Genomic DNA, 16,299 nt, shown 5'->3' with positions numbered 1-16,299 from the left:
AAAGATTTTTTTTGGGGGTACTGGGAATCGAACTCAGGACCTCACATTTCCCAGGTAGGTGCTGCACCTCTGGGCTAAATCTCCAGCCCAATAAAGATTTAGAAGAAAGACACAGAGCAATCTGTAGGCCACAGAGCATATAATAATCAGTCACGACTAGAACTCTCAGCTGTGTGTGGATACTTGTGCATCTATTTCATCTCTCAAGGCAAAGGAAACTGTAGGCATTGATATGAGTCCATATTAATATAAATATATTTTCCAGGAGAAGGAACGGTTGCAGCTTGGAACAGTCCACATGACTATATGATCCACCATGTAAGTAACTAATATTGAAAATCGCATTTATGAGAAATATTGACAAACTAGCAGTTATCTGGATAGAGGAAGTCAGAACCTGCTGGGATTGTTGAAAGGTGTAAAATTCATGTTATAAGGAGGAGCTGTGGGATGTACTGGTATTAAATACAATATTTTACAAAGAAAACAATATTTAAAAAAAGAAGAAAAGATTAACACCTTAAGACATCTGAAAGACTGTGTGTTTTAAGCAAACAGGAACAGACATTGTATACAGTCAGTGAAGATCTTAAATTATTTGTGGGGCCTTGAATCCCTCTGCCTATGGTGAAAGCTCTGTGGAACTCCTCCCCATTATAATGCGTGTATGCAGCATTTAAAATTTTGAACCTGATTTTATGTATGCATTTAAAAGTACAAATTAAATGCCAGAACTCCGGCAAAGGACGCAGGTTAGGAATCTCTATTCTAGAGGTGTGAAGGAGGATAAACAGTGAGCGTCAGTTACAGGCGGGCAAGTCAGTGCTACATAAGAAAAGCCATGCTTGCAACTACAGCTGAACTGTTCAAAAGCCAACAGTTTCTCATTTATTTCATTTCTTTTTTGCACTTCCAAAATAAACCTAAACTTCAAACTTACCATTTGTTTATATACATTTTAATTCCTTTATGGAAATTCAATTCTGATCAACTTTTAGAATAATTTAAATTAATTAATTTTAATTGTTGCAGTCAAAACATGTAGGGAGAATTCCAAGATAAGTGTGAGATAAATTATAATGGTGTCAATCTTATAATGGGGTGGCTTCAAAGCAGAGAAAGTTTTCGTTAGCTGACATATAACTACTAGTCAAAATAGATGTTCTAAAAAAAATAGTCCTGTTATGAAAATACACATTTGGCCTTATTTTTTCCTTGGAAAATGTGTGTTTTAAAAAAACAAACCCAATTAAAATTGTTTACTCCTTCATTAAAAAATATATTAAACACAAATACTATATGTCATGTATTGAATAACTGACAGTAGTGTAAGACACAATGTTGCCCTGAAAAAGTTTAAATTTTATCTGTGGTGATGAGACAGTTACAGAAATAACTAGAATATACACATGTGACAAATCAAATTATGCACAGTAGTTGAATACAGCTTAAATGAAAGAGTATGAAAAATAAATGTTTTAATAGTTCAGTGAAAGAATCACTAAGAGATTTCTGGATAAAGTTTGAAAAAATGATAGGAGTTTAGGTAGCTGGAGTGAGGGGAACACTGGAGAAGAACATTTCAGTCAATATTGTACTGTGTGAGCAAAAGCAACATAAAATAAAAACTCAGGTAATTTTCAGGAAAGATAGCAGGGATACCTTTGGTTTGAGAATAAGTCTGAGCTATATTATAGTACAAGTAGCATAGAATATTAAGGTAAGATTTTTCTTTTCTACCGATATGCAACTGGAAGCCTCTGCAGGCCTTTTTAAAATGAAGCAATCTCCTACAGTAGTAAGTTGACAGTAGAGTATTCTTTCCTCATTCATGGCTTTGCTTTCTGCTTTTCAGTTATGCGCATTAAATTGTGATTTAAAAATACTATATGAAAAATTTCAGACATAATGCATATGCTTTAAATTATGCACCATTCTGAGTAGTATGATAAAATTTCTATGCTTCCTGTACATGAAAAAGTGAAATTACAAGAAGATATTTTGAGAGAGAGAAAGAGAGAGTACATTTATATACTTTTTATTACAAAACATTTTTATGATTATTTTATTTTATGGTGATCATTGCTAATAACTTACTGTGCCTAATTTGAAATTAAACATTATCGTGAGTATGTATGCATAGGAAGAGTTCTTAGTATACATAGCTTCAGCAATATCCACAGTTTTATACATACACTGGGTATCTTGGAATATATCTCCTCTTTTGAGTAAGGAAGGACTATTATGGTACAAAGAGAAATAACAGAAATGTAATTAGTGAGCTACTATAATTGTTCAAATATGAATGCATGGAAAAACAGAAGTAAAAAGAAGATAACAGATTTTAAAAATGTATTATTAAAATTCCATATGTTATATAAAACAAGTGAGAATACTTGATAAATATGCTGACTATCGGGCCAAATGACAATGAAAGGGAACAATAATTCATGTTTCTAGCTTAACAAAGACAGAAATGGCTGACCAAAAAAGTGCCCCATGTGGGGGCAAGTTATAGAAGGGGTTGACTGGAAAGAAACAGTGCTAAGTGTGGTCTTAGAATGATGACTTTGAGGCCGGGCGTGGTAGCATACACCTGGAATCCCAGCACTTGGGAGGCTGAGGCAGGAGGATCATTGTGAGTTTGAGACCAGCCTGGGCTACAAAGTGAGTTCAAGGTCAGCCTTAACTGCATAGTGAGACACTGTCTCAAAAAGAGAAAAAAACCAAAAACACAAGGAATGATGACTTTGAGGTGATGATAAACTAAAAAAGCATGGTAGATAGTTGGCAACAGTAATAGGATATAAAAAAGGGGGAAGTGTTGTAAATATAAATTAATGACCTTGAATTAGAAGGGTCAGCAGGAGAGACCGACGGAAGAATAATGTCCCAGAGGCCAAGAGTCTGAGATGTAAAGAAGGGTGTTAAATATACTTATAAAATAGAGTTTAAAGAAGGACCGAAAATCTGGTCTCTGCCATTAAATGATGATGTAAATATAATCAATTTACTCAAACTTTCTGAGCATCAGTTTCCTAATCAGCAAAAATCTTAAAAGCTATGGTAAAGGCATTAAAATGCCTAGTAAAAGAGACTAAAATGGGAAAAAAGAGGACACAGGATTTGGTGACTGGAAGAAAAGTAAGTAATAGCTTTTAAGAAGTCTCTTTCAGGGTAGGAGCTCATGTCCCAGCAGAACGCTAAGGAATGAGCTCAAGGTAAGGAAACTGACTATACCCCACTCACCTGAAAAATGTACTAGTCCAAAGGGGAAAACTCGGGGCAAAGAGAAAAATAATCAATGCTTTTCAAGATAATTTTTAGCTCTGCATGTCAGAAAAATGAAAGGAAATCCAAAAGAAAGGACTGACATACAGGAAAAAGATGCTATTGCAGGATCAGCAAAGCAAGTAAAAGAAAAAGAAGGAAAAAACCCCTTAAAATACAGGTGATGTCATAATGTTTCTAGACAGGAGGATAAGGGAGTAGCAGTGGTTCAGAGACAGGTATATGAAGAAAGCAGAAAGCAGCAAACAGAGCTCATGCTGGTTTCCCTCTAAGAAGACTAAACAGTCTGGGGAGAAGCAGCAGAGAAGAGGTGAACAGTGGAGATTTCTATTAGCAGTGGTGCAGGGGTAACTGGGAGCCCACTAGCATAAACCAAGGCAGTACCAAGCGGCAATAAGAATCTAAGTGAAGTCCATGTGCATTAATCCCCATCTGAAGTTAATATTAAACAAAACCTACCATATATACATTCAAAATAAGTAAATATACATTTTGGGACAAAGTGAATTCTAGAAAATTAGGCATGCAAAACCAAATGAAAAAGTGCTAACTAGGACTGAATGTACTGGTTATTCACACTGACAGGTGGTAGAAATATGGTGTAAAGAGTAGGCATCAATTAAAGAAATCACTAATATCACTGTCATACCAGGGAACACCCATAAGTCGCTTTCTTAAAGAATAGCTTAATAAGTGGTCAAGAAAAAAAGGATTTAGCTAGTTTTGTTCATTTTGTCCTTTTATACAAGGCAAAATCCAGTATTATGACGATACACTTGTTCATACAACATTACATAATAGAAAGAGAAGTGGATATTGCATTTAATTTTCTTTTCTTTTTTTTAAATTTTATTTTCAAAAGAACGTTTTGAAGATGTTAAAAAATAATCTTTATATTTTAATAAGTATTTATACAACAAAATAATTCTATCTAGATTTCTTCTTTCAATATGAGAAAAGATATATATCTAATATATATATATATTCAGGTATACATTTCAACTACAGTGAAATGAACAAATGACATTTTAATTGAGCTGTAATGCTGGTACAGTAAAGGTAATAAAAACTTAAGAGACACAGCATGTTGTGAAAATTTTACTTTCTGGAGAGAAACAAATGACGAGCCCAGCAGAGTCCGTCCTCCGCAGGTCAGGTGGGAGAATGTCCGCTGTCTCGTGTGAGCACAGCAGCAGCAAGGATCAGGATGACTGCTCTCAGACTATTTCTATTTTTTTCTACAGGTTTTTATATTTGCTAATGTAAATGTAAAGTCTATTAATTTTGTTCACGCCAGCAGTTCTTATTCATTTTATTTGATCAGAGAACATCTGCCCTAAGTCAAGGAATTTAAAAAGAAATACAGAACTTCTACAGTTGAGAATAATTGATATGGGGATATTTATTCACAAATACAAAATTGAGACACCTTGCCTTTTTACTTGCAACAAAATGAATGCAGAAGATTTATTTAATGAATGACTTTAAGACTATAATTTCATATGGCCATTTCATTTCAGTATGCACACTAAGTTCTGTAATGTTTTGTCCCTTATGTAAGTGGCCACGCCCTCTTCTCTGCTTAGCATCCTTTAGCACATAGCTCAGAAGTGCTCCACATTGGCTGGCTAGCGACTGACTGCTTGATTGATTTTTGTGGTACTTGGAAATAAACCTGCTACGCAAAAGCGCTACTACTGAGCCACACCCCAGCTCCTTTTTATTTTTATTTTGAGACAGCGTCTCACTAATTTGCCAAGGTCGGTTTTAAATTTGTGACCCTCCTGCTCAGTCTCCTAAGTAGTAGGAATTACAGGTGGGCATCACTGTACTTTTGAGAGTAATTAAATAGTCACTTCAGAATAGACTGCTTTAGGCAAATCTCCAGATGCTCTACAGAAGGAGGTAGGAACGGCTTTGAAAGGTTGTCCTTTTGTAAGAAGTTATATCTACGTACAATTAGCAAACAGCAGATACAGGCAGAGGCTTTTTTATGTGACCCCCCCCCAAGCCCCGCCGCCCAACTGCCTAGAAAGGATATTATCACTGAAAGAAGTAATTGGGAACCTGTTACCTGGCTTGACAGTCAATCTTCGATGACTACTAATTGGGAGGCTTCATCTATATAATAAAGGCAACCTTTGTTGAGTGCACTCCTTCTACTGCTCTTCCAAAATGTATATCACTACCTCCCCCAGACTCAAGCCCCTCTTTCTATAACTCAAAATAATATTGAAGCTTCAACTATCTGGCCCCTTCCTTGAGCCCCATAACTTGTACATGGCTCCTATGCTTCTGCATATTAACAAATTTATCTCCCCACCCCGTCAATCTATCTATTACCAGGTGGTTTCAGACTAAAATTACCACACCTTTAGAGGCAAAAGGCAAAATTTCAAACTTCTCTTCACTACGTTCTATTAACAATCATCTAAGCTGTCCACACATAACTGTTATTTCTAGTCCAGATGCTATATTCAAAGGCAAAACGTATACCTGTAACAGTGGCTGCTCCTTTGCAAGTTGTCCATTAGTTACTTCCTCTTGCTTTGTCCAGCATTCCAATTTCTAAAGAAAAACTGAACCTCATTGACTAACAGGTTAACACTAAGTAATCTTTCTCTAGACTTGCAGGGTTTTTTAGTATTTACAGTACAGGATGCTGCGTCACATGGGTACCTGGACTTACTTGTAGCTACAAGATGTCAACAGGAAATCTCACCTAAAAGGAAGGATTGCTACAAGAATATCTACAAAACTACGGAAAATTTCCACCCAGAATATCTGGTGACCTTTAGATTAATGTATAGTAGAAGGGAAGGGAATGTGTAAGGGAATGCTAAGTTTGCAGAAAAGCAGGGTGTTTGCTAAAGAATTATAGGAACTAGCCCAGGAGGTCGAGGTCAGTTGCAATGTTCCAGGCAGAAAGAAAGAAACATGCCCTGGATGACAAAGCCCCTCCTTAGCAGGCAGTTTTTCTGTCCCTTATCCCACTGCACTTCCTTTCCCCCCTATAAAAGCTCTTCTGTGTGCATGAGTCCTCCATGATGGCCTTTTCAGTGAGGATCTATTCTTTCAGCTTCTCAGGGTGTCACTTCCTAAATAAACCTGCTTTCCTTCCTACCAACTCCTGCCTCTCACATATTAGCTTTCCAGCAGTGAGAAGTCAGACTTCAGCCCAGTAACATGCCCAAGTTTTAAAAGCTGTCTTCTGTAGAAAAATTACAAGAATAATATATTTTCCTCTTATTTAGATAGTCATAACTAAGCTACCCACTGGAAGGCTCTGTGCTAGGGAACAACAAAATTGGAGAAAAAAAAGTAAAGGTAACTTTGATGTCAGTTTGAAATCTGAACTAGAGATCTCAATCTCCTCTTTTCCCTAGGAAGAACAAAGAGCTGTGCACACTTATGTGTGAGAAGTGACAGTTGTGAAGAGAAGAGGATTATCCATATCTACTGCACATCTGCTGCAATGAATCGCAACATCACATCTCACCCAAAAGATAATGAAAAACCTTGAGGTCTGACTGTGGGATATAAGAAGAAATCAGTTTATTTGTGAATGTTGTTTAAACTGGCAAGGATATTAGCTTTCCAGACCAACTTCTGAAGGACTTTTTGGTACTGAAATTAGGAGGTGCTGAGGAACTGTCAACTCCATATATGTCTGAATTTATTTGTAGCTAGGAGATGTCAATGGGAAATTTCACATAAAGGATGGATTTTCATAGGAAAATCTACATAAAGTCGGAAAATCCCCTCCAACAAAGTCTAGAAAATATGACAGGGAGGTATAGCATATATTTTTCTGCTTACTTTTTAGGAGAGAGAAAGCAGTGACATCAGGTGAATAATATGAAACATACTATCTAAAGTTTAAATTCAACAAAAGCCATATCAATTAGTTTAACAGCCTCAAACAGAAAAATGCGCCACATGTGGGAGTTCTAATATTTCCTACAAGAGCATAAGAATGACTGGGATGGAGCAATAAGATGACAAGATATGAAGATCCTTTTCAAATTATGTTACTAGTAACAAACATAACCATCATACTGTAATTATTAGTAAGGAATTGCTACTGGCTAGAGAAGAGTCTTGGAAAAGCCCCTTCTATTTCTAATCTGTCTCTAAAGTGAAAAAGGAAAACATAACCACATTATGAATATGAAATTCTATTAGGTTAAGGTATGATTAATACCTTTTAAGGAAAAGTGTCAACTAATTTAGAACTTCTCCTTTATAAAAATCATACATAAATACTACACTTGTAGCATGCATATTTAACTATTTAACTCTGCTAAATAAAAACTACAATTGTAACACATTACCTAGAGTCTAACATATACATTTATAAACATATTTTACTATCTCTGAAACAATTTTGAAGTAAATAACAATTTTTGAAAAACTTTAATAATAGACAAAGAAGCGAGTTTGGATTTAAATGGTAGTTTCACTGCCTGCACACATGTATACTCACTCATGTAATGAAAGTATCTGTTCATGCTACCACCATTTCAGCTAAGACACATGGTTTCATTTGAACATAACTTTGGACCCCTCATTACTGTTTCAAATGTCATGAAAAAGATTATAATAGGAAGCATAACTAGAACACAGTGTTTATTGTACATACAAGATGGTTTACCATATGTCGGGAAATTCAGTTAAAAGCCAGAATACCACCAAAGCTGAGTGATAACTATGTGACGGGTGTACTCTGCATGAAAGACCATTACGCAGGGATCAAGTACTTACTAGAATCTACAAGTTCTGGAAAAAGCCCAAGGCCTACAGCAGCACCTGATTCCTCAAATTTTAGATCAGTGTTGTTGTACCTGTAGTGTAAATATCTAGATACACTTTGGTGTGGAGTTAGAAGCACTAAAGATATTTAACACAGCACTATCTTCACAGCAACAACGTGTTATAGGTGTTACTACTGTTTCATTTTACAGATGAGACTGAAGCACAGAGTATAATCAAGGTCATCTAATTAGTAAGAGAGGGATACTTAAATATTTTTGAAAGATATTTGAGCCTATACATATAAAGCTTCCAGTTGATTTTCAAGAGAAGCTATGAACTTTTAAGGGCAGTGTAACTTGACTGGGGGATAAAAAGAAAATAATGCCAAGACAATATCCTCCTCAAATTTTTGAGTAGGACTCAATATGAAGGTTAGAAAAAAACAATACACTGTGAAATATCTCAAATTATAAACTCTCCAAGGTCAGTCATCAGTCCAAATAATCAAAAGCAGTATATTACTCTGATGCTATATTTAACTGCTAATGGTCAAAAATGGTTCACGATGAAGACTTCGATAAATGTACACTACAATTAGTTTGTTAAAGGCATGTAATTTAGTATGTCCTTCACATTCTCATACTTCCAAAGCTGCAATTAAGTTGATAGATGCCTTATAAATGATAATGTCCATGAAATGGGGAAACGTTGCTCTTTAGATTTCTGATAAAGCACTCATACTTTGTAGTGACATCTACTGTGACATTGGTACTAGTAACTGCTAAATTCATGAAAGACATCTATACAAGAGAACCACTTTCAATTATTATATCTAGAGTGATACTGTTTCACTAAAACTGTGGTTACAACAGATAAATAAAAACATGTGGGAGGAGTGATCAGCTAGCGTGTGATAAGGAAAACAGACTTTTCTGTGAAATGGACTTAATATACCACAATATTACAAAGTTTCTGATTGAACTTACTCAATTGCTAACAAAAGCTTAAATCAAAGGGAAAAAATGCTCATTTCAGCACCTAATACACTGTTTGCCAGTACACTAATTTCAGTTCATTGCTCCCCCCAACAAGTCACACTCCACAAGACAGCAAACTGGTATCTGTCATAGCATACTGAAGCAAAGAAGAGCAAAATACATCGAGTGGTTGATCAGCCAATAAATTATGCAAAATTTGTTTCTCTTTAAAACATCTGAAATGTTTTACTTTGAATCCTCAAACATCTTTCTGAGGACAGGCTCTAAACCATATGTTGCAATGACTCTTGAAGACCAGAGAAGGGGAGGGTGGCCATGATACAGTATGGTTAGGGTAAGGTGTAAAATAAAATTGACCTAACAGACTTATGATAAAGGTGCCTCCTTAATCATAAAATCATCTTGTGGATCCGAATGAAAAGATAAGATATGATAGATAGATAGATAGACAGATAGACAGATAGTCAGACGACCTAGCTATCCACCTATCTCACATTATTCTGAAAAAAATCAGTGCCCTCCACCAGGGCATGGAGGTACACGACTGTAATCCTAGCACTCTGGAGGCTGAGGCAGGAGGATTGTTGTGAGTTTGAGACCAGCCTGGGCTACAAAGTGAGCTCTCAAGGCCAGCCTGAGCTGCAGAGCGGCGAGACCGTCTCAAAGAGACCAAAAAAAAAAAAAAAAATCAGTGGCCTGCAAATTTGCATGACTTTACTAGTTGTGACCAGCGAAATGAAAGTATTAACTTCATAGACAGAGGATAGTATTCAGTCTCAGAGGCCTAAGCTTGCACTTTGGGTCTACTGCTAATCAAAGCAAAGGGGCTTCAACAATGAACATGAGCATTTTAGCTCTTTGGAGTAAGAAATTTTCATAGAGAGGCTAACTAAACTGTGTTTTGTGAGAGACTCCTCTCATTGTCAGCTAGCTCCTTTTGTTCTGATTAAATTCTCATCAGCAAATCTGGGGGTAAATTGATTGATCTGTTAATTAACAATGTTTTAAAATAATTTGCATTCAGCATGAAGCATCAAACTCATTTAATATGTGTAATAATAATACATCATTATAGTGTGGGTTGCAAAGAGTAAGAACCCTAACTCAAAATCAAGCAAAGGGATAAATTTACTTTAAGAAATAAAATTATCTTGTATAACAACAATTTTTAAACTAATCAGGCTCTGGAGTTGATAGGCTTATTGATGCACCTCAGGTCCCAATTTTTCCTTCACAAGCTGCTACTCTCAATGTGCTGGTAAATGGTGGCAAGACGGCTGTAGGAGATCTTGTCATCACACTCACATACAATGCCCAGAGCTACATGCGGCACCTGTGTGTGAGTGTACACACACGTGCACACACATGGACAGAACTACTTCTCTTTGTTTTTAAAATGTAAAATTTTTCTTTGCACACATCTCCGGGCTCATGAGTGAACTGGACTGTATCAACGCTATGGAAGCCAATGATCGGCGTGGAATAATCTGTACTTAACACACGAGTCGGTGTGTGCGGCCTGCCTCGCGGCTAGCTGAGGTTTTCTCTAGTGGGGAGTCAAGATGCAATCACACAGGACTAATGTAAATTTATAAAACAATACTTTTACTATAGAATAGTCATATTCGAAAGAAGTTTAAAATACCTCTTGGGTTCTACCTAGACCCTTTTTCCCCTCACGGTGCAGTAGTACCTATTTTCCTCTAGTAATGAGGTTTAATTTCAATCAGTATTACTACCTCCCAGTTGGATTTTTTTTTTCTTTTTGTCTTTGCCCCGTGGCAGAGGGACCTAAATTGGTAAAAAAAAAAAAAAAAAAATCATAAAATGTCAAACTCCCTGACTGAAACAGAATAGCGAAGTGGTTTAGATCCAGTACATCCCCCTAAAGTCTCACGTGCTAAGCGGCAGGGACTGCTCAGAAGAGGAGGGTCGCTGGGGGCGTGGCCTGCAAGAGTCTCCCTTCCCAACGCAGCCCTTCGCACTTTGCTTCTGGCTGCCGTGGGGTCAGCACCTTCTCCTCCTGTACCACGCCCCACTGGCCTCCGTTTTCTGCCTTGGAGTTCTCAGACTATGGACTGAAACCTTGAGTCAAAATGAACATCTCTTACTTTGCAGCTGTCAAATGTTTTGTCCCGGGAATGTGAAAGTGAGTACTTAGGACTCAATTATTCCTAGACGTGTTTTGGTTTATATCACACCCAACAATTAGAATTTTGAGTTTCTTTTTCTCCCCCTATACAGTAATGTGTTTTTTCTTGATAGACTAATCTACTTCGAATAGAACTTCAAAGTTCTCTACCTATAGAACTAAAAATAAAACCTCAAAAGGCAATAGTTTCTCCAAAATGAAAGGCATATTAGTGGCATGCTGACTTTTCCAGGGAATTCTCCAGTACTACACAGGCCACTTAGACTCAACAGAGAATGGAATATCAAGGATATAATGATGAACTGTTTATGAGTTCCACATTATTTGCCATAGGCATTTGTACTAAGGTCTAATGCCAAGTTCAATATTGCTTTCGGCTCTATTTTTCTATCCTTATTTTCACATTTTCCTTATAAATTAGACCACAATCAAATTTAAGAACATGAAAAAATCTGTCAAGATGCATCTCTCTCTCTCTCTCTTTTTTTTTTTTTTAAATAGATACTATAAGACTATGGAAAGCAAAACAAATAATTATAGATCCACAGACTTTCATAAGAGAAATTACATTAGATAGCTATAAATAAAAAATGGGGTATTTCAACCATTCTAATGTATTTATTTACACACAGATTACAGGTAATCTACACTATTATATCTCAAAATGTGTTTCCTGAAATATTCGTTTATTACACACACACACACACACACACACACACACACACAATACTAGTAGTGCAAATAAATTTGGCAATAATACATGTCAGCTTTTTGTTAGTCACAATATGCATCAGTGTACTGAACACTGAAAAGTTATGCTGTAAGTCATAACCTATTGTACTCTACTAATCACAGCCTATTGTATTCAAAATTATTACAAATGGTAATTCCTTTCTACGTATCCTCAAAACTTGCATTTGAGAAACGCTCATCTGTATATTCTGCTAACAAGTTAGGATTTTCCATCCCTAGGAATAAAATTTATTTTTCACCACTGTAACTGTGCTATGAAGAAATGGTTATGCCCATGTAGTTACTATATAGTGGAATAAAACGTCATTAAAATTCAGTATCAGTAAGAATTGGGAATAAACTGAAGTCCTTTCTATAAACACAGAACTCTTATGAATTTCCTCTTTATATTTTAGCTGGCTCAACAGCAAAAAGAACATATATTAAAAATGCATATTTATTTTCATTTAAGACATTGACTTAAAATAATTCTTGTAATAGATTTTGCCCAAGGTTAATCTAGTAAAATGCATAGAATTGTAGGCATGTGGGTCTTTTTGTACGCATACAGGAAATATATGCTCACATGGTAAAAAAAAAAAAAAAAATTTAACCTGACCCTAATGAGGATTTTTTTTTTAAAAAACATGTTTACAGGAATAAAAATAAATCTGTAACATGTTAAAGTTAGACCATGTTCACCACTAGTTTTTCAGACTCTAAATCTAAAAATGTATCAAGAAAAATATTCCATATAAAAAGGAGGAAAAGAAATATAGCTTTCAGTTGGTTATTAAAATATTGCTAGTGGAACAGAATTGACACACGCAATTTGTACATGCAGGGGAAATACAACTTAATGTACACAGATAGGTCTCAGCACATTCCTTTACTAGAATGTGGTCATCTGCCACAAAGTCCACAAGCTCATGCACAAGATCAAGACGTTACATACAGCTGAGATCACAATGTCATGCATATAACAACAGCGTGCTAGATAATCGTACCACAAATTATGCAGATGTTCTCCCCCACCCCATAAGCCACTGCCAGCAGCTGCTGTGGAGTTTGGTTACCCACATCCGTGACATGAACGGTGTCCTTTGGAGAATCTTGTTCCCTGTGGCTGTAAGTATTCTTATTTTTATAATATTCTAATGATGGTATTAAAATGTTAAGTACAAAACCAGAAATTATGAAAAATAGACTTGTTATAATATTAAACAATTGTAGACATCTTATCTTAGGCACCTGCAATATATTTACTACTTACATTTGAACATATTACTGAAGGTAAATTGTTTAGAGCTAAATGAACCCCAAATAATATGTCTGATGACAGTGCTCTAGTGAATGTGGATGGGAGAGTAGGGAATCAATCCATTCAAAGTCATCTGAATTGCTGTACGGTTCTGAAGTAATGAGAGACTAGCTCTGGCTGTTCACAATACAGAACATCATGATTTTCAGTATTCGAATGAAAAAGGTTTGTACAACTTGACATGCATTTGCATGCACAAAATAAGTGATTTGTCCACCTTAAAAAAAGTACTCTGATTTCTAGCACTCAAAAACCTTGGCAAAGAGTCTTCTCATGACCTTTTAAGTTATCTATACGACTCATATAGTTAAATTCTATACAAGAACATGGAGATAACTGTTTTAGGTACATGATTTAAATTCTGGAGACTTGACTTAGACAAGTAATCAAATTGATATTAATAATATTAGTGATGACAGTACAGAATACAGTCATTAAAATACTTCTACTTCCCTGAGCATATTAAATGTATTCTGGTGTCCTTTATTGCCTATTTGTATCCTAAGTACATTCTGGTAAAGATGGAATTGTATTTTGCTATTAGGCAATATTTTAAAAATATTGATAATTATAAAAGCATAGAATTTAAATTCTGGAACCACAAGACACTGAGTGGTTCAACTCTATGCTTCTTCGAAACTCTCTTTGGCTTCAGAAATGCGAATTCAGCACTTCTGGAATGTTCCATAATGCCTTTAAGCTAGACCAGGGAGTGAAAAAAAAGAAAATACAGCCAACTCTCAAAAATAATGGAAGGTAGGATGGGGAAGTAAAATCTAATGATCTAAAAATTGTATTTTAATTAATAATTTCAGTCCCCTCCCTTAATAAACATTAGATTCAAAAAAATTTTAAGATTCTGTCAGATTAAAAAAAAAACCTTGGAATTTGCCTCTTTTCTCTGCTTCCCCTTTAAAAGCTCTAGAGGAATTACTAACAAGAACTCTTATCATCTCATAAATGTAGTTGAAAAAATAGAAATATTTTTACATCTAGTTTTTCTAATTTAGGTATTTAAAACTACCCACATTCCAGCATATGGGGGCCTATATACTTTTTTCATCTTTGCATAAAAAGATGGCTTTATATATTTTTAAAAAATAGTACTCTTTTACCAAGGAATGACTTCTTACCATAATCAATATAAGTAATGAAATTCAATTTTTCTGACTTTGTAAATCTACAAATTATTACTTACCAAATTACATTTTCCTTACAAGATAACATTTACAAATCATATGAATTAAACAAAAGTTTTACTGATGATCAGTATAACTGTGATGGGAGCAGTACTGGGCATAATAACAATTGGATTTACAGCAGCTGCCTCTCCTGATTCTTACCTATACTACAGGAAAATACCAGAATATTCTTTCTCGGTTCTTCTACACTAATCATCATTCTTATTACAAAGTTCACCATATCAACTGTTTTAATCAACAACAAGTAATACTTAATTCCAATAAAGAATTCAGAATAAGTAATAAAATCTCCAAAGCCGAGTGATTCTCTGAAAACGTAACCATAGCAGAATCTCTTGAGCAGGTATGGAACAGTGAATGATCAAAGAGATGACATATTATGCTGTTATGTTTACAAGGAAGATAACTTAGATTTGACCCAAAATAAAGTAAACACAAGTGCATTTCATAATAGAAGATATCATACAAATTACAATAAAGGGATAAATAATAAAACTTAATTTATCCATTCATTTGCCTTTCTAAAGAATGATCATTAGAAAAGTAATATTAGTAATCTCAGTATGAGAGAGGCTGAGGCAGGAGGATCTCTGCAAATTTGAGGTCATCCTTGGCTACACAGTTAAGTTCAAGGTCAGCATGAACTACAAAGCAAGACACTGTCTCAAAAAAAAAGTATAATTTAGACTTTAACTTCTAAAATATTTATTTTTCTTTAAGCAGTGGTGAGGGAAAGAGAACAAATGCATGAATTTGAATATTACAACAGTCCTGATAAACTATGCACTTTGTTACACTGGTGAGGATAAAAATGAAAAGATGTGTTTGTCACAATAAACCTCTGCAGTGGGGTTTTATTTGATTTTTTAAATATATGTATAAGTAAAATTTAACAAACAAAAAACCCTATGTGACATATGAAAAATCTACTTTTTTTGTCTTTTTGAGGCAGGGTCTCGCTGTGCAGGTCAGGCTAGCCGGGAGCTCACTTTGCAGCCCAGGCTGGTCTCGAACTCACAACGATCCTCCTGTCTCAGCCTCCCGAGTGCTGGGATTATAGGCATGCGCCACCATGCCCAGCGAAAAATATATTGTAAAACATGCTATTACAGGTATTACATACATATTGCATAATTTTAAAATCAGTATTTCTGTTTAAAATGAAGACTAAAATATTTTACATGAGGGGAATATTTCCTTAAGTATAAGAAAAATTCAAATAATTTTAGAAAATATTTAGCTTGATGATTTAAACAGTCTTTTAGTTTTTTCTCCTTTCTAGGGGCTTTGGAGATTGCAGTCAGGGCCTCACACAGGCTAGGCAACACTGCACCTCTAAGCTACAGCTCAGCCCTAAACAGTCCTCTGTAACAACAACGCACTCGAATAGTAGTGCTGAGTGTTGCTCCACTTCGATTTCAAAGAGTAGGTCTAGTAGATACTCCAACATTTTTGAAAACCCGAACTTTTCTAGGATATATTAAAATGAGACTAGGAAAAAAATTCAGTGAAACAATTTTGTTCACATTTTGACCATTCATACACATTAAGAAATAAATAATACAAAATTACTCAATCCTAACAGAATCTATATGCAGTTTTCATATCAACAAAAAATATGTTGTTAAGGCATCATTTAAAGATAACACTTTGATGTTGAACACTAGAAAAATACTGTGATTATATCTGATAAAAGTTGTAAGTACATCCCTACTAAACAGAAACAGTAAATAGGAGGAAAGTGCTAGACAAAATTTGCGAAGATATTCTGTGCTCTCATTAAGAAATCTCATGTTTTCCACTAACATCCACGTCAATCAGAACAGAAGAGGACTGCATATCTGTCAT

At 35.3% G+C, this 16,299-nt stretch overlaps 1 protein-coding gene across 1 annotated transcript in view; it reads right to left on the bottom strand.

The window, feature by feature from the left end:
* Fbxo8 (F-box protein 8) overlaps nt 1-16,299 on the bottom strand; it is a 46,858-nt gene that overhangs the window by 7,590 nt on the left and 22,969 nt on the right. The window lies entirely within an intron of this gene.

The sequence above is a fragment of the Chinchilla lanigera genome, unplaced genomic scaffold (assembly GCF_000276665.1).
Source record: "Chinchilla lanigera isolate Chin_1 unplaced genomic scaffold, ChiLan1.0 scaffold00002, whole genome shotgun sequence".
Taxonomy (NCBI): domain Eukaryota; kingdom Metazoa; phylum Chordata; class Mammalia; order Rodentia; family Chinchillidae; genus Chinchilla; species Chinchilla lanigera.
This window is presented reverse-complemented; position numbering and strand designations above follow the sequence as displayed.